Source organism: Sebastes fasciatus, chromosome 14 (assembly GCF_043250625.1).
Source record: "Sebastes fasciatus isolate fSebFas1 chromosome 14, fSebFas1.pri, whole genome shotgun sequence".
Classification (NCBI taxonomy): domain Eukaryota; kingdom Metazoa; phylum Chordata; class Actinopteri; order Perciformes; family Sebastidae; genus Sebastes; species Sebastes fasciatus.
Window position 1 is genome coordinate 5,921,248 of NC_133808.1, and position 25,741 is coordinate 5,946,988.

The 25,741-nt window shown below is 41.1% G+C and overlaps 1 pseudogene; it reads right to left on the bottom strand.

Annotated features, from left to right (window-relative positions):
• Nucleotides 1-445: 445 nt before the first annotated feature.
• Nucleotides 446-1,222, bottom strand: LOC141782028 (15-hydroxyprostaglandin dehydrogenase [NAD(+)] pseudogene; annotated as a pseudogene).
• Between the last annotated feature and the right edge of the window lie 24,519 nt (nt 1,223-25,741).

The following is a 25,741-nucleotide window of genomic DNA, read 5'->3' on the forward strand; positions in this document are numbered from 1 at the left end:
TGTTGGTTCTTGCAGACTAACAGAAGTTATAGCATGCTTTTTTTGTACCGTTCGTAGGTCTGGGATTATAGTTAGGAAAACAATAGCGGACAGGATAGTTTCAACAGCAACTCTGTGGGCGGGGGTCACCTAGCTAGAGTTTTTTTTTTGTTTTTTTTAAGTTCTAATTTTTTATTTGTGATAATATCAGATTGTTTTTTAATGTGGGCTATAAATTGCATAAACTATAAAAACAAATGTCAACAAGTTATTTTTCAACATGAATATAATCAATATTTTATTTTCTTCAGGTTCTGGTCACTTGGACTGCCTCCAAGTGTGGATCAGTTGCGATTAAACTATTATAACTTGATGTTTTTTAAAAGCACTTTAAAGCCCTGAGAAACCTCACAGGTCAGAGGGCTTGGTTCTGTATGATGGCGTTGTGGTCTGTCACTGCCAGGAGCTACATGGTAAGTACAGGGAATGTCATGTAAGTCTTCCCGGTGCACCTCACCATGAGGGCCTCTCCATTCTTCGTCTCATCGGTCACCAGCTCGAGGAGGCCCTCGGCTACCTCAGACGGATTCAACACCCTTTTGTCTGCAAGTCCTGGACTTGTTACAGCCAGGTGGGAAAATTGTCCCAAACAGTTCCTAATGTTGGTTAACAGGTCAGTTTGGACAGCAGCTGGGCAAAGGGCGTTGAACCGTATACCGTAGCCTGCGGCGGTAGAGGTAGCCGCCATGGCTCGAGTGAAGCCGACCACTCCGTGCTTGGAGGCTGTATAGACAGGACAGTGTAGTAGCAGTGAACCGAGACCTGCCGTGGATGCAGTGTTGACGATGACCCCACCCCGACCTCCATTCAACTTGTTCATGTGCTCCAGAGCCAGGTAGGCTACCCTGATAACAGCCACGAGGTTTATGGAGACAGTTTTCTCCCAGTCTCCCTCATCCAAGATGCCAGCGTTGTTGCACAGGATGTCTATACCACCGAAGGTTTCTAAAGTTTTCTGCAAGGCAGCTTTGATTTGCTCCTCTGACGCAACGTTGCAGTTGAAGAACAGGGTTCTCTGTTGTCCGTACTGTTTGTCGAGGGCTACCTTCAAACTCTTCCCTGCAGTTTCATTCATATCCAGGAAGGCTACCTTGGCACCGTTTTGCAGGAGTATCTCTGTTATTGCTTTTCCTATCCCCTTCGCTGCTCCAGTCACTACTGCAGCTTTACCGTTTAATGCCATTTCGGCTGTTTGATAAGAAGAGAGGAGGAGGTCAGCTATTATTGTCCCTGCTCAAACAGAAGTCAGAGAGCACCTAGCTAGAGGTTGTTCTCGTTGTTCTAACGTCCCACCAGGAAACCCTTATATGGCGTGATAAATATCACCGACGTCACCTGACAGATGGAGCAGGAGAAAAAGAGAGAGGATGGTGTTTTATTATACTATGGTGACCTGTAGACACACTGGGGACAGATATTGATGTTTAAAAGACATGGAAAAGTGCATTTTGCATAATAGGTGACCTTTAAGTAAACTGGGAAAAAAAGTTCGGAAACTTGAGTTTGGTGGATTATTTCTCTGTTATTACAATGCTTATTGGCATTGTATTTTACATCGTTGGAAATCCTGTTTATTTACCTTTACAATGATGTCCAACTTGTAAGGATCATGCATTTGTGGGATGAGCAGCACATCTGATTATGTGGGTAGCGCCCAAGAAACATTTGCCAAAATGCTCCGTCAATGGTAAACAGTGTATTCTCCTGTTGGTATTGACTCTTGTTTTGAGTTGTTTGGTGGATTGGATGATCAAACTCTCCCTCATTAACAAGGAACAAACAAGATATATTGGCAATTTTACACTTTATTCATTTAATACACCGTCAGGAGCCTCAGTAGCGGGTGGAAGATCCATATGCAGCCACAACAGCCTGGCACCTCCTCCTCATGCTGGTCACCAACCTGGTCACACGTTGCTGTGGGATGGTGTTCCATTCCTCAACCAGGATTTGTTACAGGTCAGCCAGCGTTATGACTAGTCAGGATTAAATTGCAGATATCCCTTCAGAGATACCTGAGAATCCACCGGCCACTTCCAACGCTGCAGGTTCAAACCCAGAGTTTGACCTTTGACCTCTAAAACCTTACTAATTTGACTCAGAATGGCTCTATGTTTGTGTACAGATTAAAAAAATGAACATAAAAGAGGTGTAGCGGTGACTTTGTTCAAAGTATTTCTCTAGTGTTGACATTCAGGTAGGATATGTGCTGCTTTACATAATTCACCTACATACATTTTTTTTTACTTTTATAATATTGTTTACAATGTATAAAAAAAAATTAAACTTAATTACCAGTAAATAATGCTAATATTAAAAATAATCACGAGACCCTCAGTCATAAAGGGTACATGGTTTTTACTGCAAAATATCATTGTTTATTACAGAACCGGCTCATGTTGTTAACCAGCGCCTAAAATACCATTTAGAACATAATTTATTACGTAACATTGATCGTTTCATTGATCAGCTTCAGCGTTGTTTAAATCACAACTTAAACAGATATCAGTACTTCTACTTTATAGCCACCATAATGTCCTACAGTTGTATTTATATCGTATACATTTATTCAGAGAGACAGACATATCAAAATTGTATTTTTTTGTGTTTTTTATTTATTTATTTATTTATTTGTAATTTTATTAATATGATTATATATATACACAGTATATAGATATATACAAATATATAAACTTAAATATACCTGATATATCTTTGGATATTGTGGGAGGAAACCTGAGCACCAGGAGAAAACCCACGCAGACACAGGCAGAATATACAAACTCCACACAGCCGGACAGCTGTTGGTGTCTGTATGAGGCTACAGTGCTAATCACTTAGTCACTGTGTCAACCTAAAAGTTAAAGGGATAGTTTGGGTGTTTTGAAGTGGGGTTGTATGAGGTCCTCCATCCACTGTAAGTATCACACCTACTATGGATAAGTACCTCATACAAGTAAAAGTACGCCACTTCAAAACACCCAAACTATCCCTTTAACGGGATGTGAGGGTGGAGACCTAGAGGGGGAGGTAGAGAGAAGAAGGGTTAGTAAATGGTTGTTCACACACACATTCACACACTGATGGCAGAGGCTACCATGCAAGGTGCCAACTTTGCCCATCAGGATCTAATCTAAACACTCATTCACACACCGATGGCTCAGCCTTCGGGAGCAATTTGGGGTTGAGTGTCTTGCTCAAGGACACATCGACATGTGACCGGAGCAAAGGGATCGAACCACCGACCTTCACATTGGTGGACGACCTGCTCTACCTACCTCTGAGCCACAGTCGCCCCGAGGTACCTGAGGTAGATGAGGAGGGAGGTGGGGGTGAGAGGGAGGTCAAGAGAGGAAGGTGAGGTAGATGAGGAGGGAGGAAGGGTGGAGGAAGAGGGAGCTACTGTTGTCCAACCTGAGCTGAACAGCCAGCAGTCTCCTCTTCTACCTGACTGTCACAGTCACTCTTTTTCTTTCTGAACATCCAGTGAAGAAAACCCTTCTTCTTCCTCTCCGGCTCCTTTTGTTCCTCCACCTCATCCTGCTCTGCTCCCTGTTTCACCTCAGCTTCCTGCTCCTTCTCTTCCTTTTCCATCCTCGTCAGCATTTTGCTTTTCATTTTCGCTAACGTTGCCTCTCGATCCACGGTCCTCCAGCTAGAAAAGAATCCTCTCATCTTCTTCTTCATGTCCAGACAGATATCCTCCAGGAGCGTCTTCTCTTTATCCATCTGTCGGGCTGTGGACACCCAGCTCTTGTCATTCGCCTCCAATTCCTCGTTGAAGTTTTTCTGAAGGTCCACGTTGTCGTCCAGCATCTGTTTGATTTTGGCCTTGTAGAACTGGTCTTTCTCTTCCAGGACCTTACAGGACTTCACGTTTAGTTCCCTGCACTTGACCTCCCAGATTTCCTTGCACTCTACAAGTTCCTCTCCTTTCTCCAACAGCTTTTGTCTCGTCTCACTAAGCTTCTGAGAGAGACTCCACTTCTGCTCGCTGAAATCCAGGACTTCAGCGTCCTTCTGTTGGATCTGTTGCTCCAACTGGCTCACCCTCCACTGGAGTTCAGCCTGTGGTTTCCTGTCTTTCTCAGCGAGGGCCAACTTGTGCTCGAGGTCCTTTTTCTTGTCCTCCAACTGTTGTAGTTTCGTCTCCCAGATCTTTTCTCTCACGGAAATGTTTTCTAAGAGGTCCTTCAGAGTGTTGTATTTTGCCTCCCAGGCTTCTTGGCTCTTCAGGAGTTCAAATACTTCGACCGACAGCTCCGTAGAGCTTGGTAACAATAACGTTTGTGCCATTGAGATGTAAATAATGCAGTCGACCTCGTCGATTGTTAATGTTCAACCGGTTACCAGTCAGCTAACAATATCAGCAAGTGTGTGAGATGTAAAAGTGTTGGTCTATCCATAAGAATCGTTCGTCAAAGGATGAAAACTTCAAAGGAAGGCTGATGACATCACACAGTGATGTCATGAGAATGTGATGACATCACAATGTGATGACATCCCATTGTGATGTCATGAGAATGTGATGTCATGAGAATGTGATGACATCACACTGTGGTGGCATGAGAATGTGATGACATCAGAATGTGATGAAATGACAGGTAGTGTCATAGAGAAATACATTCCATCCCCCTCACATCATCATCATCATCATCATCATCATCATCATCATCATCATCACACTGGGACCAAATTAAAAACATGTTGAGTGAAACATTCTGCAAAAAATGAACTCTCATTTCAGCTCATAAAACCTTTAAAGAATGGTAATAAACATGTAACGAATGAAATGCTGTTAATTTTCTGAACGCTGTGTATGGCGAGTTGTTTTAACATTTAATAGCTAAGCTTGACTATCAGGAATTAACATTAGAGATATCTACTACTACATTGTGACTAGTCAGAATTCTTATTCCAGATATCTATAACGTCATTGTGACTAGTCAAAACGACAGTTAGAGATATCTGTAATTCAGTTCTGACTATCCTAAATAACAGTAACAGATATCTCAAACCTCATCATGAGGTCAGAGTTGTTGTCATGACGTTGCTCATCAAGACTTCCAACTGGCAAGATCGCCGTCAGGCGGGGGAAAAGGGTACAGCTGTCCCCGGGCCCAAAGTCAGGGGGGGCCCAAGGCCAGGGTCATGCAAAGGTCTATGGTTGACCCTTATATGGGATCAAGAACAACACTTAACTTACTGACCTATATCACTGACAGTACAAATTAAATATATTTACATGATAAATAAACATATTGGTATCATTAAAACACCTTTCAACGTATCAATTCATACCCCCACCCCCGCTGTTATTGTGAAAATGTGTTGGAGTGAAGATACTGGTATCATATGAAATTGGGCGACCTGGAGTTGGGGGGGAAGAGGGGCCCAATTTGGAAAGTCTGTCCCCCTGCCCATAATTCTTAACGGCTGGCCTGCATCCACCACCTCTCCTTGTACCGTTTTTGTGCAGTGGCAGAAAGAAGCTTTTCTACTTCCAAGCGCAGACCTTTGGTGATCTCCAACTGTGCAGATCTAAAGAACTGAGTGTCCTTAGTCACGTTAATGCCGGATGGCGTAGCCTGGTCGCGAAGGGAGTAGCCCCTCATAACATAACTTGCACCCTCACTAACCTTTGATGCAAATGCCTCAAATAAAGTCAGTTTTGCGATGCCCATCACTGATTATCACAATCCTATTGTTTTTTTAGGTCGCTGGCCTCACCTCAGCAATTTCTTTAAATATCCATGAAGACCCGTTCTTCATCCTTTTTTGCCGCCACACTAACGTGGAGCGGTGGGGGCCTGGAGTAAGGTGTGTCTGTGGGCTCTAACTTCAACTTTATTAGGAGCAGTGGGCTGCTGTGAAGCGCCTGGGGAGCAACTTGGGGTTCAGTGTCTTGCTCAAGAATACTTTGACATGCAGCCAGGAGGAGCCAGACAATCGAACTGCCAACCGAGCTACAGCTGCTCCTGTGTAACTTGTGTAACGGCAGCAACAGAAAGTTTGCTGATCTGGCGGGAGACAGGTAGGCTGCAGGTTGGACTCAGACTGGGCAGGTGAACTGTGGCAACTTCAACCCTTATATCTGACCATTCCATTTAAAACCCACTGGTTCCTACAGTACGCAGCTATCTGAGTTCAGTATAAAAACTGCCATGTGTGATGAACAGTAAGTCGGGTCTTTGCTAAAAATATTCAAGGTTTAAGTCTATGATTAACATGATTGTACTATACATCACTTATCACTTGAAAATTAGGAAAAAAAACTAAAAAAACATGGGTCCATCCATCACATTACTGCAGAGAAATAAAGTGTAGTGTTGCTGCTGAAGAGCTCTCAACCATTTGCTGATGAATCTGCTCCTCAACATGTTTTCTGACAAGTGGATGTCGAGGTCACGGTCACCTCCCTCCACTGAGCCGAGGTCAGGGAGATGACATCACATTGTTTGTGTGCAAAGAAAAGCTGTTTCACCCTGCTGCTGCACAATACAGTCAAAACAATGACAGCTGGTCATGAATCATTCATGCCTCTCTCCAACTTTGATGCTGCTGCTGCTGGACTGCAGGAAACAAATGTTTACCACCATCCACACTGTCAATGAATTTAATTCTTTAAAGGTGCTAAATACGGGATTGGGTCACGACAGTGCTGAACTGGGGGGGAACCGGAGGGTGGGTGCTAGCTTGCAGTAGAGTCACTGCTCCGTTGCGTCGAAAAAGGAGCCAGTTGTCGTGGTTCTGGCATCTGATTAGGATCCTCCTGGGCGCCTTCCTTTGGGGGCTTTCCAGGCCCATCCAACTTGTAGGAGACCTCGGTGTAGACCCAGAACACACCAGGGAGATTATATATCTCGTCTGGCCTGGAAACGCCTTGTGATCCCCCAGGAGAAGCTGGAAGATGTTGCTTGGACTACCTTCCTTAGCGTGCTGCCACTGCGACCAGGCTCTTAAGCGGCAGAAGGAAGGACAGATATTATTACATAATATTATACATATATACAGTGCATTAATACACACTAGTGCAGTGCACTAACAGTAGGGGTACAGCATATTGAGCCCTCTTTCCATAAAGGTTCAATAATTACATGTATGGTCCATTTTCTTTATAATTACTAGGACTGGATATCGTTCAAATGTTTTTGATATACATGCCAATACAAAACCAATAAATGATTTGTTTTTTATAAAGCTGTAGATATTCTCTTTTCTGGGACACCCCTGATATTTAGTCCTAGTCTGAACTTTGAATTGCTTTCGGCTCTGGAGACAGAAAATAGATGGAATATCTACATTATAATGAATATGAATGTACTTGCCTCTTAGGCATTCACGTGGCCTTGGAACATAAAATATTCCCAAAGCAAAATAATGATGTCATTTAAAAGACGACCTTGCACTGAAAGTTTCTTTGTAGCCAGCTATGCTGTTGAGAAAACGAATGACTGGAGCTCAGTGTCGGTTACATTCAGTTCAGGCAGTGAAGAATGGAGGACTGAGCCGTTTGGAGATCACTCAGCGGTGCCATTTAAAATGCCATATGCTCAGTTGCTCATAATGGCAAAGATGTGAGAGCCACTTTCAGTGTTGTGGCAGTTTCACATGTCTGTCTCATGTTTAGATAAACTGCAGTCACTTATCCATAAAGTTACATTTCTGCATCTCTCCTTACATGACACATGTCTGAGCTGAATGTCATCACATTAACATAAAGGCTAGCAGCACAACATTTAAATAAATTAAATAAATGTGCTGTCAATGTCCTTACAACTTACATTACTGTCAACCGTTTCCCAATGCATACAAGTGGCGCCAACATTTTTAAAAGTATTTTTCTAACCTTTTACCGCGTGTCCACACAGGAAGCGAATGGGGGCTGCGGAACCTGTTGTTTTTTATTTTGGCGTCCATGTTAACAGGTTAGGACAGCCACACTGCCCGCGTGCGCGGCGTCTTTTCTATAGATTTGAGGTCTCGCCTATTTTTAACGCGACAAAAGACAGTGAAAATGAACGATTGACTGTATATTGACATCATATCAGCAACTTTACTACACCTTCAATGTCTGTTTCTGCAGAATATGTCATGGACATGAAGCCCTCAAGCGTTTTTTTTCTATGTACAGACTTACTTAATTTGTTAACACAAGGCTTTTATTCTGAAATATATGCAGGACAGTGTTGTAGAGCATGCTGTGACCTGCAGGGCTCCATAAATTAATAAAGTACTGGGCTTTAATTGTGTATTATTACTATTATTTACAAATTACCACACGTTTCTTAACCTTTCTCTGTCTAAAATAAATATAAATTAAATTTATAATGAAATGAAATGGCCATTATGAAAGGCAAACTATGTAGAAAGAAAGGGCCTATTCTTGGTTTCCTGTTTTTATTATATCATTTTAGAATGCTATCAAAATCAACTCAACATAGCTACTGCATCATAATGAAACACGTCTGCGCTGGTGTCTGTGAAAATTACTTAAAGGGACTCAATGTAAGAATCAAAAATTGTTTGTTAACAGCGACACTTGTGGCCGTAAAAGTCAACGACAGTCAGCGTCCTGTTGCTCACGCTCACGCTTGCGCGCGCTAAAATGTATATAATAACAGGTTCTAAAGAACAGACATTTTGGCGTTATCCTTTCACAGTCTGTGTTTTCATCATTTCATGGATGATTTGAGTTTACCTTGCTGTGTCATTACAGTTTACAATGGCTTATTTCACTGTAACTGTCATCCAGCATACCTCAAATATGGATTGTACCACAATAAAACTAGACACATTTTCATTCTTTCCTTTCAGGATTCCAGTTCTGCAGACTTTGCAGTTGCAGCACGAGAGCAGCAGTGAGAGTGATGCTAGTGGGTGCATGTTCCAGACTGATGACAGCCAGCATGGTGTACGTGCCTGCACTGCCAGCTTGTGCCCACAGATCTGGAAAATAAATGTTGCGGTCAGGATCCAGAGAGGTGTCTGAGGAGGAGGAGGGCCCATATGGAACTGTTTTGTCTGGATGAGGGCATCCTGCGGTTGGCTTGCCAGACGTGGAACCATATTCTTGCACTCCAAGACAGCCAGGACCCAGGGGCAGATAACCGGGAGTATCAGTACTCTGCATACCGCCACTTCACCATCTGGCAACATGGACGCCTGGGAACCAGGAACCAGGTGGTCATACCAAGCTGCTGCGTGTGGCGGATTCGTAATATGTCGGCTATAAGGAAGCAACGTTTAGGTTAATTCAAAAACTGTTTGGAGTTTCTGTGTGTGTTACTTCTCTACCTCATAGGAAAACTGTTCAGTGTTCCTGCGTGTTGATTGTGTCAACAAAAAAAAAGACTTTATTTTATAAAAGTACAAACTACAAAATTCTATCAATGTGTTCTTTTTTGTATTTACAAGTTTTACAATGTATATATTTATTTTTTACAAGTTTTTAGATACCTATTTATAATAAACATCTCAGGACTTTGCTCCATTCTTGATCCCATTGCTCATGTAGCTGATGTCATGTCCTTTATAGAGAGAGAGAGAAAACAAATAGTAACAATTAGAACCTACACCGGTGTTTCCTCAACCTCAAAAAACACTGACTAACACATCTGATAAATCAACCAGTAGGGTAATTCATAACTTGGCTATACATCAACAGAAATCTCTAAAGTAAAATCATGGGTGTCATTGTTGCATGAAAAAGAAAATCAGCCTCATGATATACAATGAAATGAATTGAATTTGCACTAGCATACTGTATAATCTACAGAATAGGAGATTGAGCACAAGAGGAAACCAAAATGTTCACAGCACTGGAGATTAATCCATCTTGCTACTACAGGGCATGATTTCTAGGGCTGACTCCGCTATTGTTGCATGAATAATAATCAAACACAGCAGTGCCTTGTGATAGATCACATAGGACTGTGTGCAGGTGTTTGACATACCTGTCCTCTGTGGATTTGGGCCAGTTCAGCTGTTGGTGGAGGCACAACTCTACGAATGAGGACCAAGAGTTCGTAGGTCATCTGGCCTCAGACTTCTCTGTCTTTGGAGTCCCCCCGCAGTGTTCAAACGTTTTCCCAAGATGTTTCGCTGCAGCTGAGGGATGTAGCTTTAGTCCTTGGCAACTTTCACTGTGGTGACAAGGTAACGTTTGGACTTCTTGCTAAAGACTTTTTTTTTATCTGTAAGACAACAATGTAATATTAGCTGACAGTCACAACATACTTTGTTTTCCCATTCTTTTCGTGAGATGATGCAGTGATGGTGGCATCATTCTCTAGTGACGTTATTGAAATCTCAGATTTCATCAGGCAAACAAACAATAAATAATAATGTTTTCAAAATAACTTGAAAAGTATGACTTACACAAATTTGTCTTCCTGGTTGATGGTGGTTGTAATGGTTGTACTCCAGCGGCGAGGATTGTTCGTGCTTTATACACTGGAGGAGAGAAGAAGACCAACAGCTTGCCAGCATACATCAGAACGTGGTTCTGAAAAGACTCCACATCTGAAGTTTATCCGTAGAGCAAAGGCAATACAACAGTACAATTTCATTGGACTTATCACTGTTGCACAATCCTGTCATACAGGGGCATTATATTCATAACAGTGCTATAATATTACTATTGCCACATTCACCTTGTGTGCAAAACTATGACAGGGACAAGACAACACATTGTCCAGTCAATTCCATGTACAGGATGTTTTGAACAATAACACAAATTTACAGAATTAAATGTCAAAAATCAAATATATTTATATTTGTAAATTATATTTATTGTTAATACAACTCTGACAATCCACTGCACAAACCCCATGATAATACCCAGAGGGCACTCAACTCAAAGGAAAACAAGTGTACAAAAAAATTAATAAATGCACACAAATTTGAAAATAAAATAAAATAGTCATAGTTAAAATAAAAAAATAAACACATAAATAAAAATAAACACATAAATAAATAATGATAAAGTGTCAGGGGTCTAGGACAGTACATCCTATCATCTAGGGCACTAACATGCATAAAACAAGCACAGGAGTTAAGCCGAAGAATTGAACACAAAGACAAATCAGGGGTCCTTCCAATGCTTTGTTTGCAATATTCCTGGTCAAATATATACACACATATACTGTATAGCTATATATATACACACATACACACCAAACTTTAGTCAGCCACGAAGTTATCTGAGTCTAAGGAATCAACACGACTAATGAAAGGTTGCCGAATCAATGAAAACTTGTCGGCTGACCTCTTAATAGTATACCGGATCTTCTCCAACTTAATCAAATATAACATATCTCTAAGCCATTGGTCATATGTTGGAGGGTTGCAATCTTTCCATCTAATCAAAATTTGTTGTCTTGCCACCAGCGTTCAATGGTCATTATTAAAGGTTTCAACGCCTAAGTACGTTTTAAAATCCATCACGGATGCAGCCTCTGAGAACACTTCTTTGTTGGTATCACTATTTTCCTAATCGCTGCTGTTCTGTACCAGCAGCAGCACCTTTTCATCTCAAAGAGAGCATTGTGGCTCGCCCCAAAGACTATTAAGCCAGCAATGTTACAGATTCACTGTCTGAAAAGGGATAAAGAGGTACCAGCTGACTGGTCTTTTTTCTAGCTTTAGTTTGATGAGACACCACAGCAGCTGGCCAGGTGAGATGTTTTTGGAGTGTGAAAGAAAAGGCTTGACCAGTACTGACCCGTGGCATTGGTTGGCAGCAGTGTACTCTCTCCGGGGATTTAACCTTTAGTCTCTCACTGGAGCCTAAATACACAGTCCTGTAACATGCTCTGAGAGATGCCTGTTGGTTCTGTGGTTTTAGTGTTGTGCTGTGCAGTGAAGTGTCTCTGTGGGGAGTGGTGTCCAGCTGCGTCTTGCCCAGGAGCAGCTGCTGACCTCTGGGTCGACCTCATCTGTTTTCCCCTGGTGGACAAAGTGCTGGAGCTGCAGGCTGCTGCTCTAAATTCATCACGGAGAAAGTGAACTAAAAACAGGCACTGTGCCATGTGCACCTGTGTAATAAATACAATTTAAACACCCTGAGCTGACAGAGAACTGAGGGGGAAACAAGAGGAAAAGTCGAATGCAGGTAGCCGTGTTCAGGTTGGGTCCAAGGCTACTTTTTATTTGAATGGTTTTTGGTAACTTGTGATAATTTGGGCTACTTTTTGTACCATTTGGTGGTAACACAAAAAAATAGGCTTGACAAACAGTGACTGATATGAAGGATACAGATCATAGAAAGAAGGCAGGAGGACAAAAGGAGAAAAACAGGAAAGAAGGAAGACAAAAAGCGATGTAGCAGCAACAAGCTGTTGGCCCTATGACCAACATGAAGCAGAAACTAGCTGTTAGGAAATAACTTGAATATAAAATGAGGCATTTCCATTGTTACAATCGGCGTGTACTGTCTGTACTGTCCCGGTTAATCAGTACACATTGGCTGGCGATGCAAATTTGACATTGTGGGTAATGAAGTCCACTATGGCTTTGCGTGCTTTGTGTGCTTTGCTCATCCCTGTCAGCAGGAGTGGAGGAGGCACGCAGGCACACAGGACTACCAACAAGGCTAGCAAGGGTGGAAAACTGGTTTGCAGTTGGGAGAGGTGATTGCAGCACAGCCGGCTACAATCTCCGGCGAGTCCTCCTACGTGGCTTGACAAGGACAAACTCCTCGTCCCAAACTCCTAGCTAATCTAAAGCTATCCCTATCAGGCCTGCAGCTAATGCTGTCTGGAGTGCTTGTAATATTCTAAACTAAAGCTAGCCGAAAAAAGCTATTCTAATTCACGGAAACGTCTCTCTAGTAGAGACACCCTGTCTGTAACAGCAGCACACTCGGCTCAAGTTAGCAAAGTATTAACAAGTTATCTGAGTATCGTTAACCGTGAAGTGGAAAAAAAGGCTTGGCAGGTATGCTAGGCTAGACAAGACAATAAATAACAAATCGAGAATGATGTGGATTAAATATAGGGAGAGTAACAGCGTAGATATCTAAGGGATTGATGGAGTAACACAGAAAATCAACACGGATAAAGAGTGAGCAGATGTTTACGATCTCATGGAAATTTGGCCAAGTACATCACAGGTCACCCGTGTTGAGAAAGTAGAGATAAAGCTGTCTTATTTCAGATATTTAATTGTATTTTTAATTTCTCTGTGAAGAACTGGTCGACATTGTGCTCTATAAATAAATTGACTCATGTATGTCCTCGGTGTGTCCGCTGCAGTAACCCAGCGCTGCTGCTCTCTCTGAGGTGCTGTTCAACAAACAACAACAAAGAGACAGAGCAGCAGATCTCAGGCTTCAGGGGAAAACAGCCATAGGCCTTTAGATGTGACTGTTACCCTGAAGGGTATATCAGTGACAGGCGCAGACACTCATATCACTTCACAAGTGACAGCAGAACATAACAGCAGGCGATAATCACTGCGGGGGAGTTCTGAACACCGTTTGTGGTTGCGCAGCTGGAAATGACGGCATGTGTGCAGAGAGAAAAAGTGGATCCAAGTGCACTATTCCGGTTCATCTGATTTACAATTATGAATGAAACATAATGAGACGGGGGGGCACAGCGCTCACCTGTGACTGATGATGGTGCGTGATCCACCGCAGTAATAGTAAAGTGCAGGAAAATTGAAGATATTCTTTAGACGGAGGCTGTCTTAGCATGTCATCATGTGAAATTGCTTTTTCTTCTCATTTGCTCGGGTCATGTCTCCCATTTATCACCCTGCTGCCTGCTGGCACTTTGCTTCCATTACTTACCCAGGCTAAAGTAGGACAGCAGAATCATTTCATCCCAGAGCTCAGCCTTGCTCAGTCACACAGGTAAGTGATCAGTGCTGCTTTGATTGAACAACTTCTATGGATACCCGCACAGGCTCTGTAATGTTTGTTACACAGAGGACAATAATGCTTAACTACTGACTTAAAGCCGGTACATGGCAATGCATCATCACAATCATTGTGAAACTAAGTGTTGAGAAAATGGAGATCAGTTTAAGTTCAGGAGGACTATTAATTCTCTCTCTCTCTCTCTCTCTCTCTCTCAATTCAATTTCAATTCAATATGATTTATTGGCATGACTGTCAGGTGAACAATATTGCCAATGCGTCAATTCAATAATAAGAAAAAAAAAGAACAAAATAAAAACACAAACATATATATACATATATATATAATTCATTAAGCAAATTACAATAAATAGATATTTAAAAAGAACATGCATGAAAATGGTAAAAAACAATACAGAAGTAATTCATGTTTGTTGTGTCAATAAAACAAACAAACAAATAAAAAACAATTAATAACAACATATTGTAATATCAAATGCCAAATATATTTAAAAAACAAAAAAACACTGAAGTAGAGGAGTAAATAAAAGGCAGAGTGTGAGTTACAGCTGTTATGTGTTGTTGTTGTTGTCTCTTAGGCTGTGACATGCACTGACGTATCCTGCAGCTTCTATGCTGATGACACTGTTTTCTCCAAGTAGATGTTGCATTTTAGTTTAGTCAGAGAGGGAATCAAAATCTTGGCGTTTACATCTAATTTTTGTGAAGAACTTTTTCCTAATTTCTTCATATGTGCTATCGTAGCAGGAAATGTTGCTCTGTCTCCACCTGTCTCTGTGGACAGAGCTGACACAGCCTGTCTTCTCTAGGCAGTCTGTGTCGGCCAGTCTCTATGGCCAGGCTGTGATCACTGAGTCTGTACGTAGTCAATGTCTTTCTCTGTTTCTGGTCAGTCACGGTAGTCAGATAGTCTGCCACTGTGTACTGTCTGTTTAGAGGCAATAGCATTGAAGTTTGTGTTGAGTCTTTGTGGTAGATGTCAGGTAGTTGATGTAATTTTCTTTTTCTTTAGCTCTAATTTGGTTGGTCACGATAGTGTGAGGGCTGTTTATGTCCTCAGACCTGGTGCTGTTACAGGAGGTGAGCCTCAGGACCAGCTGGCTGAGGGAACTCCTCTCTATGTTCTCCTCTTGGCAGTGGAGAGCTTGGTAATGGTAGGAGTCAGGGTCACTTGTTTTTAGGTGTTTATAGAATTTGATGGCTCTTTTTTGTATCCTAATATGAAGGGGAAATTGACCTAGTTCAGCTCGGCATCCATTGTTGGGGTGTTCCTGTGGACTCTGAGAATGCTCTTGCAAATCTCAGCGTGTAGGGTTTCCATTGGATGTTTGTCCCATTTTTCAAAGTCTTTCTTTGCAAGAGGACCCCACACTTCACTACCATACAGTAAAATTGGTTCAATTATAGATGTGAATATTTTGATATTGTTAATATTATATTCATAATTATATTAATATATATTAATAGTGAATATTTCTCTCTCAAATTCAAATAAGCTTTATTGGCATGAATGTTCAGGTTACATTATTGCCAAAGCTTAATTAAATATTAATGAATAATTACATTTCACAAAAAATATCACAAAATAATCCCAATCACAATATACCAAATACATTTTAAATATACATTCTTTTACAGATGTAGTCAATCAGAAACATGTTCGGAGCTTGTAGCACCTTTTATTGTATGGCAACAGTCAACGTATTTTGCAGCCAATATTGCACATTGATTTTTCAATGTATGTATGGTATTTTCTGAGGATCGGGGAGATGGATGAACTCAGGATATATGTTATTTCTCTCTCTCTCTCTCTCTCTCTCTCTCTCACACTCACTTCTCCAGCTTCTCAATCACCTGATCATGAGCTTTCACCCATTTTAGTCAAGCCAACCAGATTTAGCCACGATTTCTATCAGCCAATCATGTCACTGCTGTCAAACTTTAAATCTGTTCTCTCTGCTGCTATTAGCTGTCATTGCAGGCAGAATCATCGCACCCTCCTCCAGCCCATTTACCTCCAGTCATCATTCCCAGCGCTCAGGTTGAGCTCATCAAAAGTCCACTTCTCATCACACCCTGATCTTCAGCATCCTCCATCACATCGAAACCTAATATAAACTTAATATATATTATTAACGATGGGGTCTAATCGCCAAAGACTATTCATATTTCTCATCCTGTTGTGCACTTGTAAATTTAATATTCTTTCGCTCAAAAAATGAAGTCCCTCCTGATTGAAATAGCATTATCTTCCTCATCTCTTTTTTATATACATATATATACATATATATTTATTTTCTGTTTCTATAGGAGGTAACCTGACTTTATTAAAAACAAAAAAGTCCTGTTCCAGAAAGGAAACAACCATCCTGCTCAAATATTGCCTCCTCCTGATTCAGCCATTTCTCAAAAGGTAATTTCCTCCCAATTGCCAAAGCCACTGTGATACCAGGGGAAAGGCAGCTTCATTTGAGGGGCAGCTCAGTGGTCTTGATTAATTGTTGTGGGAAGAGGAAGCGATACAGCAATCTCATATTCACAGAGCAGGAACAACAAGGCTTATTTTTAGAGCAGCGAGCTGCCAGGAGATTCCTGAACGAGCTGCTGGAAGGGGACCGGTTCCTCATCAGAATGAAGGGCATTTTGAAAGGTCGAGGGGAGGGGGCGGAGGGGGCTCACTCAGAGTAGTGATATTCTAATTAATGGGCAATTAACAATATCCAGTCATAATTATAGTTTCCAGACAATTAGCTTCAGTGTGATGAAAGACTCTGACCCATCAACGTATGGAAATTAGATTCTGTATTTACATATGGTTTCCTGGTTTCCTTCATGTGGTGTTGCTTTGAGAAGCAGAAGCCTTTAGCCTTTCTGCTGTTAAAATGTACACTTGTATTTGTTTGTAATTCATTTTATATTGAAGTGGTTAGAAATGATAAGACAGATAATGCGGGTGATTTCTTGAGAAAACCTAAAACTTGTCCAGGTTTGTTAAATGGATAAAATCATTCTTCACATCCAATATATGAGCAGAAAAACAGGACAGAGTCCCATCATCTCCTGCTAACGATTTATCTTAGAAGTAAAGTGTGTAACCGAACGCTCTTACATTTCTACATGTGTTTCCCAAAGCAGTACTTCAGAGCGAGTACACTAAACAGTGTGTAAGCCATGCTATGTTTAAAATACACACATCATAAAGATGTTTTATACTCGGAGTTGTTCAGTATGAAAACAAAAGTGCAGTAAACAGCTTTGAGCTTACTGCCCTTTATATATAATAGATAATTTTACTATCATCTTAGTCTTAAGATGCTTTTGGGAAACGAGACCCGGATAAGTAGAGCCTAGTAATGATGCTGTCTTCTTGTCCAACCTGGAAGTTACAAAGTGAAGCAACTGTATCTGCTCAACTATTTCTCTGTTAAGACCTGGCATTTACATCCTGGGTGATCGGATCACAAGTGGACAGCTCTAAGTACAGGTGTGAACGCACTCATTGAGATCTGATTGCTCAGACCACATTCTGAAGTCTCATTTATAAAAGAATGCGTAGGATCCACACTAAATGTCGGTGTATGTTCAAACGAGGAAATGTACGTACGCCAAAAAATATTCTGATTTCTAAAACAGTGCGTATGCCTGTCAGTGTGCAATTTCCTTTTATAAATCACAAATCAACTTGAAAAAATGTCTGCACGTGGATCAGCCTCATACCCCGCCCTCTGCACACCCACATTCAACCATGAATGCTCGATGCAATAAAGCACCTGTGGGGTGAGGTGGTCCCTGAACACTCGTTCCTTCCTCATTCTTCAATTCCCATAGTCCTCACAGTGCCGGTGTATCCAGCAAGCAGCATGTTACAAGTGTCACCGCAGCGTTTCCAGCACTCATTCTTTCGACTGATCTCCCGTTGCCGACCTCGCCTTGTCTCTGATTTACCTGCCTCGTCGTAATCCCGGAAATAACCTCAGCCTTCTGTCCCCCGACCACGAGTTCTGCCTCAGCGTTCCTGGTTTCTGTCTGCTCCTCTGGGCTGTTTGGTGCTTTTCCGACAATGGTACTACAGTGTGAGTTTCCCTGTCTTTTACCTGGTGGATCACAGTGGACTATTCACCCGATTTGACTGTTATCAGGCTATTGAATAGGCATTATCAATGCACATCTGTCCTAAATGTATAGGCTAGTAGGGCCCTACCAACCTAATTCAAGAGGGTGTAATCACTTATTTATTTTAGTGAGCAGTCAGGTCACGTGACGCCCACTAACAAAAAGGAAACCACAGAAGAAGAAGTATAACCAGCCATCAGCGTTGCAGTTCAGTAAAACATACAACTGAAAATGCAGAAAAAAGAGATTACTGTATTTTTGGTTGAACAAATCCTGGACCTTTTTAACCAAAACGTGGACATCCATGGATTCCACGGTGGCTGGTGATGAAGAACTGGCTGCTAAACATATATTGAGAGAACATGTTAAGTCAAAAAACTATTTTAACACAAGCTGGATTTCCTATAAACATATGAGCTTGCATAATTCTTAATATATCATGTATATCTATGCATGTGGATTTCATCTGATAGGAGGTGCTACAATACACTAACATTTTTATTTATTTATTTGGAATAAAGTGAGATAGGCATTATCAACACACATCTATCCTAAATGTATAGGCTAGTAGGGCCCTACCAACTAGAGATTGGGCTGTCTCCATTGAACTGAATTCCGGATCTTGCTGTGTTCCTGGTGTAAGAGAGACCACATCTGACAAAGGTGGCATTAAGTCACAGTAATTACAGACTTATTTGGCTGTGCAATTAACACAGAAAAACCTGCACTCTGAGTGGCTCAGGGAGCATACTGTACATTATGCAATGTATTTAGATCACAATTCATAGTTAAACACGTTCAGCTAAAATTTGTACTCAGCTGTTGCTGCAGAGAGCTGCGGCTAATGTACGTTTAAACTTCAGTTTAAACGTCCTGCAGTGAAATTACTAGTTCGGCTGTACTAGATATTTGATATATTCAGTAGATATATCTTTTTACGACCCTATTTAAAACCTTTCTTTGCAAACTGGAAGAACTACAATTATGGTGCTGATATGTATCAAGCTGCATTGCGCGCCTCTAGGGAATTGTAGTTTTTAAAAAAAGATTAGTGTATTTCTTAGAATTGGAAGTTGTTAATACTGAATTAAAAGTACACTTAGGGATTTAAGGTAATGAGAAACACATTTTTATTATCAGATTTAAAATTAAAATAAAATAAATAAATATTAAATTGTTAAATGGGTGAAAATTAATTTTAACCATATGTGATAGTGCTCCCACTGTGTGACTATGCCCACATGTGTATGGTCACATAGCTGAGGTCAAGAGCTCTCTCTAAAAGTTGATCCCATGTCTGTAGCCTCTTCTGTTGCTGAATAACAAGCCTTCTAACATGCACTGAGGTCAAGGTTCAGAGGTCAATATTTCAAAACAGGAGCCATTTACAATCTCCAGACTGACTTATGTTACTCTCTAGGCCAAACCCTTTCCAACTGTGTATTTGGTTTAGTCCTACAATCTAAAGACACTGTAAGTCATCCCATTCTTCTTAAACTTTCTCATCTTGGAGTAAAAAAATATGAATTGCTCTGGTTTTCGAGTTATCTTAAGGACAGACAACAGTTTAAATGACTTTAATTCCTCCCTTTGTCATGTTACTTGGATCGGTCCTTTGGGCCGTTATTATTTTTAATTTATATTAATGATTTATGTAATGTCTCTTGCAAAGTGTCTAAGTTATTATTTGCCGATGACACAACAATATTTTACTCTCATAAAAACCCCCAACGAAATAGCCAAAGTATTAAATGAAGAACTCATCAAGATAAGTGATTGGTTTAACTGTGACAAATTATCACAGTTAAAAAATATTGACAAATTATCTGTCAATATTAAGAAAACATGTTGTGTTCTCTTTGGTACTCTGCCTGGAAATGATAATCAGTCTTTGAATATAAAAATTAACGATACTATTATTAACAAAGTGCAGTCTACACGATTTCTGGGTGTACAGCTTGATGAGTCTCTATCTTGGAAAAAACAGGACAGCACAGTTACTATTAAAAGTGTTGGTATCTTGGGAAAAGTCCGACATATGATCAACACTGACGTTGTCACTCTCTTATACTATTCTTTGGTTTATCCGTATATATACTAATGTAACTCAGTCTGGGCGAGTACTAATCCCACTAAACTCATCCCTATTCTTCGTCTTCAGAAACGAGCATTAAGAATTATTAAATGTGTTCATCAAACTCAGTCATCTCAACCGTTGTTTTCCAGTCCGGTATCCTCAGTGTTTACCAAGTTAACAAACTTCAGATCGCTTTATTTGTGTCCAGCTCTTTGAACAGGACCCTTCCCTCATATTTCCATGAACTGTATTCCTTTAATCAACACTTCCACAATTATTTGACTCGAAATAACTCAAAACTCAGACCTCCTCTGTGTCAAACATCTCAGTTACAGTTTGGTTTAATTTATCGAGGTTCAGTGATATGGAACGCTCTGCCATCTCATATTTTAAAGTTGTCACCAGAACAATTTAAGAAAGCTGTTAAAGGTTTGTTTTTATCTCCCCAATGCTTTCCTTAATGGATTATCTCTGTAAATTGCTTACTGATAATGAGTCTTTACTGATGATATTATAATGCCTTAATTCCATTAACTTTGTCCTTGGAATGCATGTGATGCTAATATCTTTTTATTTTTTCTTCTATACACCTTACCATCCTTTTTAATAATTCATTCCCTTTTTAAAATTGATGAAGGTATGCACTGGAGAGTGCCCTGGTGAACACGATTTGACTGTTATCAGGCTATTGAATAGGCATTATCAACACACATCTGTCCTAAATGTAAAGGCTAGTAGGGCCATACCAACCTAATAATAGGTTCAAGAGGGTGTTATCACCTATTTATTTTAGGGAGCAGTCATTTCATTCAGTTTTACATGTTGGAACATGTTGCTTTTAATTTTCACTTTCACTTTTACAATGTAGTAGGTGTAGTAGGCCCCTAATGACCCATATATGTGGTGCTGATAGAGACTGATAACATCTATTTAATGGCCTGATAACCGTCAAAATGGGTGCCTGATCAAGCCCCACCAAGGGTTTTTGCATCACATTTGTTGTTGTTTATGTAATCTCTACTTGTGTGTAAACAAATGAAAGCTAAAATATAATGGAAAGAAGTCGAGTTGAGTATTCTGCACTCACAGTCGGAGACTCCAGCTGTTCTAGTGGTGACTTCATAAATCCACTCATTCACCCTGATAAAACGTCTCTCTACACTCGCTACACTGTGAGCGGTATTATTTGCACGTTTGTAATTGTTGCTACAATTCTGGATGAGCCCGCATATGGTTGCAATTGCATACCGGTTCTTGATGTGGCTTAAAGATGTTGTTTATCCTTTAATTAGTTGTGTAACCAGTGAAAAGTGGCCCAATGTTATTATAGGTAGTAGATTTCCCACTGTGTACCTGAGTTTATAACCTCTGGTTCTGTGGACGTATAACATGTGTGGGAGTGCGTGCGCCCTTGTGCGCATAACAAGTGACATTATGTAGATGAGCGCCTGAGCCTCTCTGTCATAGTTTATTTTTTTCATGAAACATGACGTTAATTATACAATTAATAAAGGCTATTTGAGGGGAAAAAATGCCCCATCTGTCAAAGTTGATTGCCCGTCTGTTCGTAATGCTCTGGCGCCTTTTCTGCTCTGGCAATGACCCCTGCTCGGGTTGCGCTCAGAGGGTTGTTCTGGTGGCGCCCTCTCCCGCCTAGGCTCACAACCTTGTCTCTGGCGTCTGACAGAGATGTTCAGAGCTCTCCAGGTCTCCTCAATGGGAGACCGGAGCTTAGAGATGACAGAAACAGGTCCTATATGTAAGCTCGGTCTTGGGAGGTCAGTGACGTCACACATGACATGGCCCAATAACTTGTAGTACTGCTACCCTTCTCTGTGACGTCGTACATGACATCACGGAAGATATGGATGGAGTGATCAATGGAGTTAATGGAGTAATCAAATAATCCGATCATACTCACTTTGTTCAGCAGCCCTAATGATCAAATATTGCTGCCAGCAGCAGGTGGAGTTAAGGGACGCTTCAATAGCCTAATGCCAATCACAGCAGCTCCTCTCATCAGTAACACACTGTTTAATGAGCCAAGACTTGAGGAGAAAACTCTTCTTGTCATATTATGTCATTATTGCCAGCTATGGGGAAATGTTGATTTACCAGAAGATAAAGGAAGAAATAAATGATATGTTTTCAGTTATACTCAAGTTACGTTGATTTACAATGTAGCCTACTCAAGGTGACATTTGACGTGACTGCTCTGCTGTCTCATATGAACCTCTGTGGGATGAATGCGCATCGGCAGATTCTTGCTCGTCTCCTGTATGAAATGGATGTATCCTCACAGTCCTGCATTATTATGAACCATAGTAACGTAGTTATGGGTCATCCATTCACTGCCTCACTCCCTTTTTCCTCTCCTCGCAGTTCTCATGTATTAGTTCCGTGTTGTTGACTGTTTATGCCGTGGATGCTTCGACACACAGTAGCTTATGTTGATGTTCAAGTTTGCTTTTCTAAAATCAGTTTGCCCTGCTATTGCAGCGCGTTTTTGCATTGCTATGTGGAGAGCATCCGGACGAACCGACGCACGGCACGGGACAGCACGAGGGAGGGGTTGAGAACGAGGGTGATGTAATCTATTGATGCAATGTATCGATGCACTGTTTACATCCTGCAAAAGCAGCACAGAATATCGCGAGTCCTCTACTAGTCATTAACCTTACTGGCCTTCTCCTGCACCTCCTCCAATGTTCAAATTAATTTGGTGTATCTCTTGATTTGCAGCAATCTGCAAGATCCCGAGGGTCCCCATACAAAACATCAGCCTTCAGGTGAGTGAAGTTGGAGTGAATATTTACCTTTAAGTTGCCACAATGAAAACCTAACAGTGTAAAGTTAGATATTTAAAAATGTGTATGTTAAAGTTCCCCAAAAATATATTTCAGTTGTGAATAAGTCCGATATTTTGCCAACAAGACTGGTAATGCTGTTCAGATATTAATTCTCAGCAGATAATTTTAGTAAGTTTACAGATGAAGATTAATATTGTTTTTTTCAAAAATGGATTGAGAAGAGGTTTTTTGTTGTTGTTTTAACTGTTGTTACTTTTTCTGGGCATTTTCAAATGTTCTGTCTTCAGTTCATTGACTGTTACTTGTTCAGTAAAATCACACAGGTAACATTTAACAGCAAGGTATTTACTGAGCACCGATTATACTTGATTACTATTCAGTTGAGCTTGAGAATTCAAACCCAAGGAACCAGGTACCTCTTTTTGAGTATTAAAGGTTCCTCCGGGAACCTCTCCTCTAAAGTGAGCTGTTAAAGGTTCCTCCAGGAACCTCTCCTCTAAATTGAGCTGTTAAAGGTTCCTCCAGGAACCTCACTAGCAAGCAAAGTTCCATGAATATCCCCAGAGTTCCTTGAGGCTCTCCTAATTCTAAGAGTTTAGGGTCCCAGGGCAGCTGCCTGCTTTGCCCAGTTTTTAATCCAGGTTTGGACTAACTGTCTTGAGTGAATAATGGACATGGGGTTAAAGAAATGAAGTGATCATTCCAGCTGTCTCAGCCAGAGATCTTAATGAGGAATCTTCTCTGCTGGTTCTAAACGGGTTATCGCATTAATTGAGGCTGAGACACTGCAGCTAATTAATCTTGGTGGAGGTGAAGGAGCTGCAGTTGTTTTACCTGGTGGCCCTCTCAGCAGTGATTCATTGTTGGAGGTCTCTGGTAAACAGTCAGAAGGACACGTTGGGGGGAGTTTGTTCTTAAAATCAGGTGTGTGTTGCTGGAAAACCAGCGGCTCGGAGCTCATTCTGCCACGCACAGGTTTTCTCAACCTCGTGAGCTCAACGGGGTTCCAGCCTCCTCGCGTGAATGTCGAGCAGAGGGTAGTTGAGGCACTCAGAACACAAGTGCAGGGTGTCTCCCAAAGCGCCACGCTGATGTAATTACATGTTTTCTCATTACTCATATCCAGATAGATAGCAGGCACTGCAGTGGGGTACGACACTGAGCACTAAAACATGTCAGGGAAGCAGCATTATACACAATGGCCATATGTATACATGGACACTAGAGCAGGGAAGCAGCATATACACGATGGCACATATGTTTACATGGACACTAGAGCAGTGCAGCTATTTGTGATAGTTGATGTCACTTGTGTCATGATGTGTCATTCCAAAACCATGGACATTAGACTGCTGCTATAACAGCCGCTGCTCTTCTTCAGATGTTGGACCTGGCTGCAGAGGTTTACTCTCATTCAGCCAAGAGGATTAGTGCGTTCCAACACTGATGTCGGTCGGTAACTTCAAGCAAATAGGATGTGTTAACAATACGTTAAACTGTCGTATCCGGTTGGTTTTGACGTTGTCAAGAGACCATTATAATTGTGTCATGAATATTTTCATATTTTTTCTACAGTGGAATAATTTGGACTTTTCATTAAGACCTCATTAAATGTTATAAGGCCAGTTTGACGACAGGATATACATTACCGAGGTGATTTACGGAGTGACGGACAAATAGCTTTACTTAATGCTAATGTAACCGCCAGTGTTGGGCAAGTTACTCAAGAAGTGTAATTCCTCCTTTAAAAGTAATAATATTACTACTTGGTATCAAAAGTATTTAGTTACATTACTCGTTATGTTACTAGGTATTAATGTCGCTACCCCCTCCAACCAAAATCGTCATGGATCTGTAAATGATTGTGGGTGATTCTTACTGCATACAGCATCTGCATACTTACAGCATCTGAAAGCAGCAGGACACATAATGTATGTTGAGACGTGCTGTGCTAGAGCGCAGTGTCATTACGTGCGGCCGTTCAAAACTTCGAGACCTCTACACACATCAGACTGGTTTGTTACAACTCCATATACGTCCGGTTACCAGGATGCATCATAGCCTCTTTTCCAACTATTACACCAGTGATGTGACTGGCTAAGAGAGTATTTCATAATCTCCACACCCGCTGGTCTATATAACCTTTACCCAGCCGTGGTGCATGTTGCGCTGCTGCACATACATGAAGGGTGCAAGGCATGCTTTTAGCACCGTGCCTGTCTCTTCCTCTCCCTCAGGGCACAGTCCTACGTGCTCCTGAGGTGATATTCGCCTGAAAGTTCACCAGAGTTCAACTCAATATGATGCAAAGATGCATACTGACCTGCCACGCGTTCACATTATTGCAACATAAGCCTACCGAACGCCTGAAACAAATGGCGTTCTGGTAAATCCGGGAAAGTCCGGGCAGAAAATTGGACCGCTAGCTGCATGGCTAACCAAGCTAACTGACAGCAGCTACAGTTAGCAGCATTTTTAGCAACAAATACACAAAGACATTGACAGGTTACGTTGTCTGGATTAATGTCAAGTTGTCATAATAAAGACAACAATGTCAACTTTGCATTAAAATGAATAATTGACCAAATAATAAAGTCAAACTTTCATAAAGACTCATGTTCATGACAGGTGTCATGTCAGTCTTATGCACACCCCTTCAAATAAACTTGTTTTTTCTCCTCACTGCAGTTAAATGAACAGCTTCATGAACCTCTTCAGCTGTGTGTGTTGGATGTATTTGTGGAAGCTCAATGTTGTTGAGGGTCCTGCAGGACCATCAGCTGACTGACGCCCTGCAGCACAAACTCATTACAAACC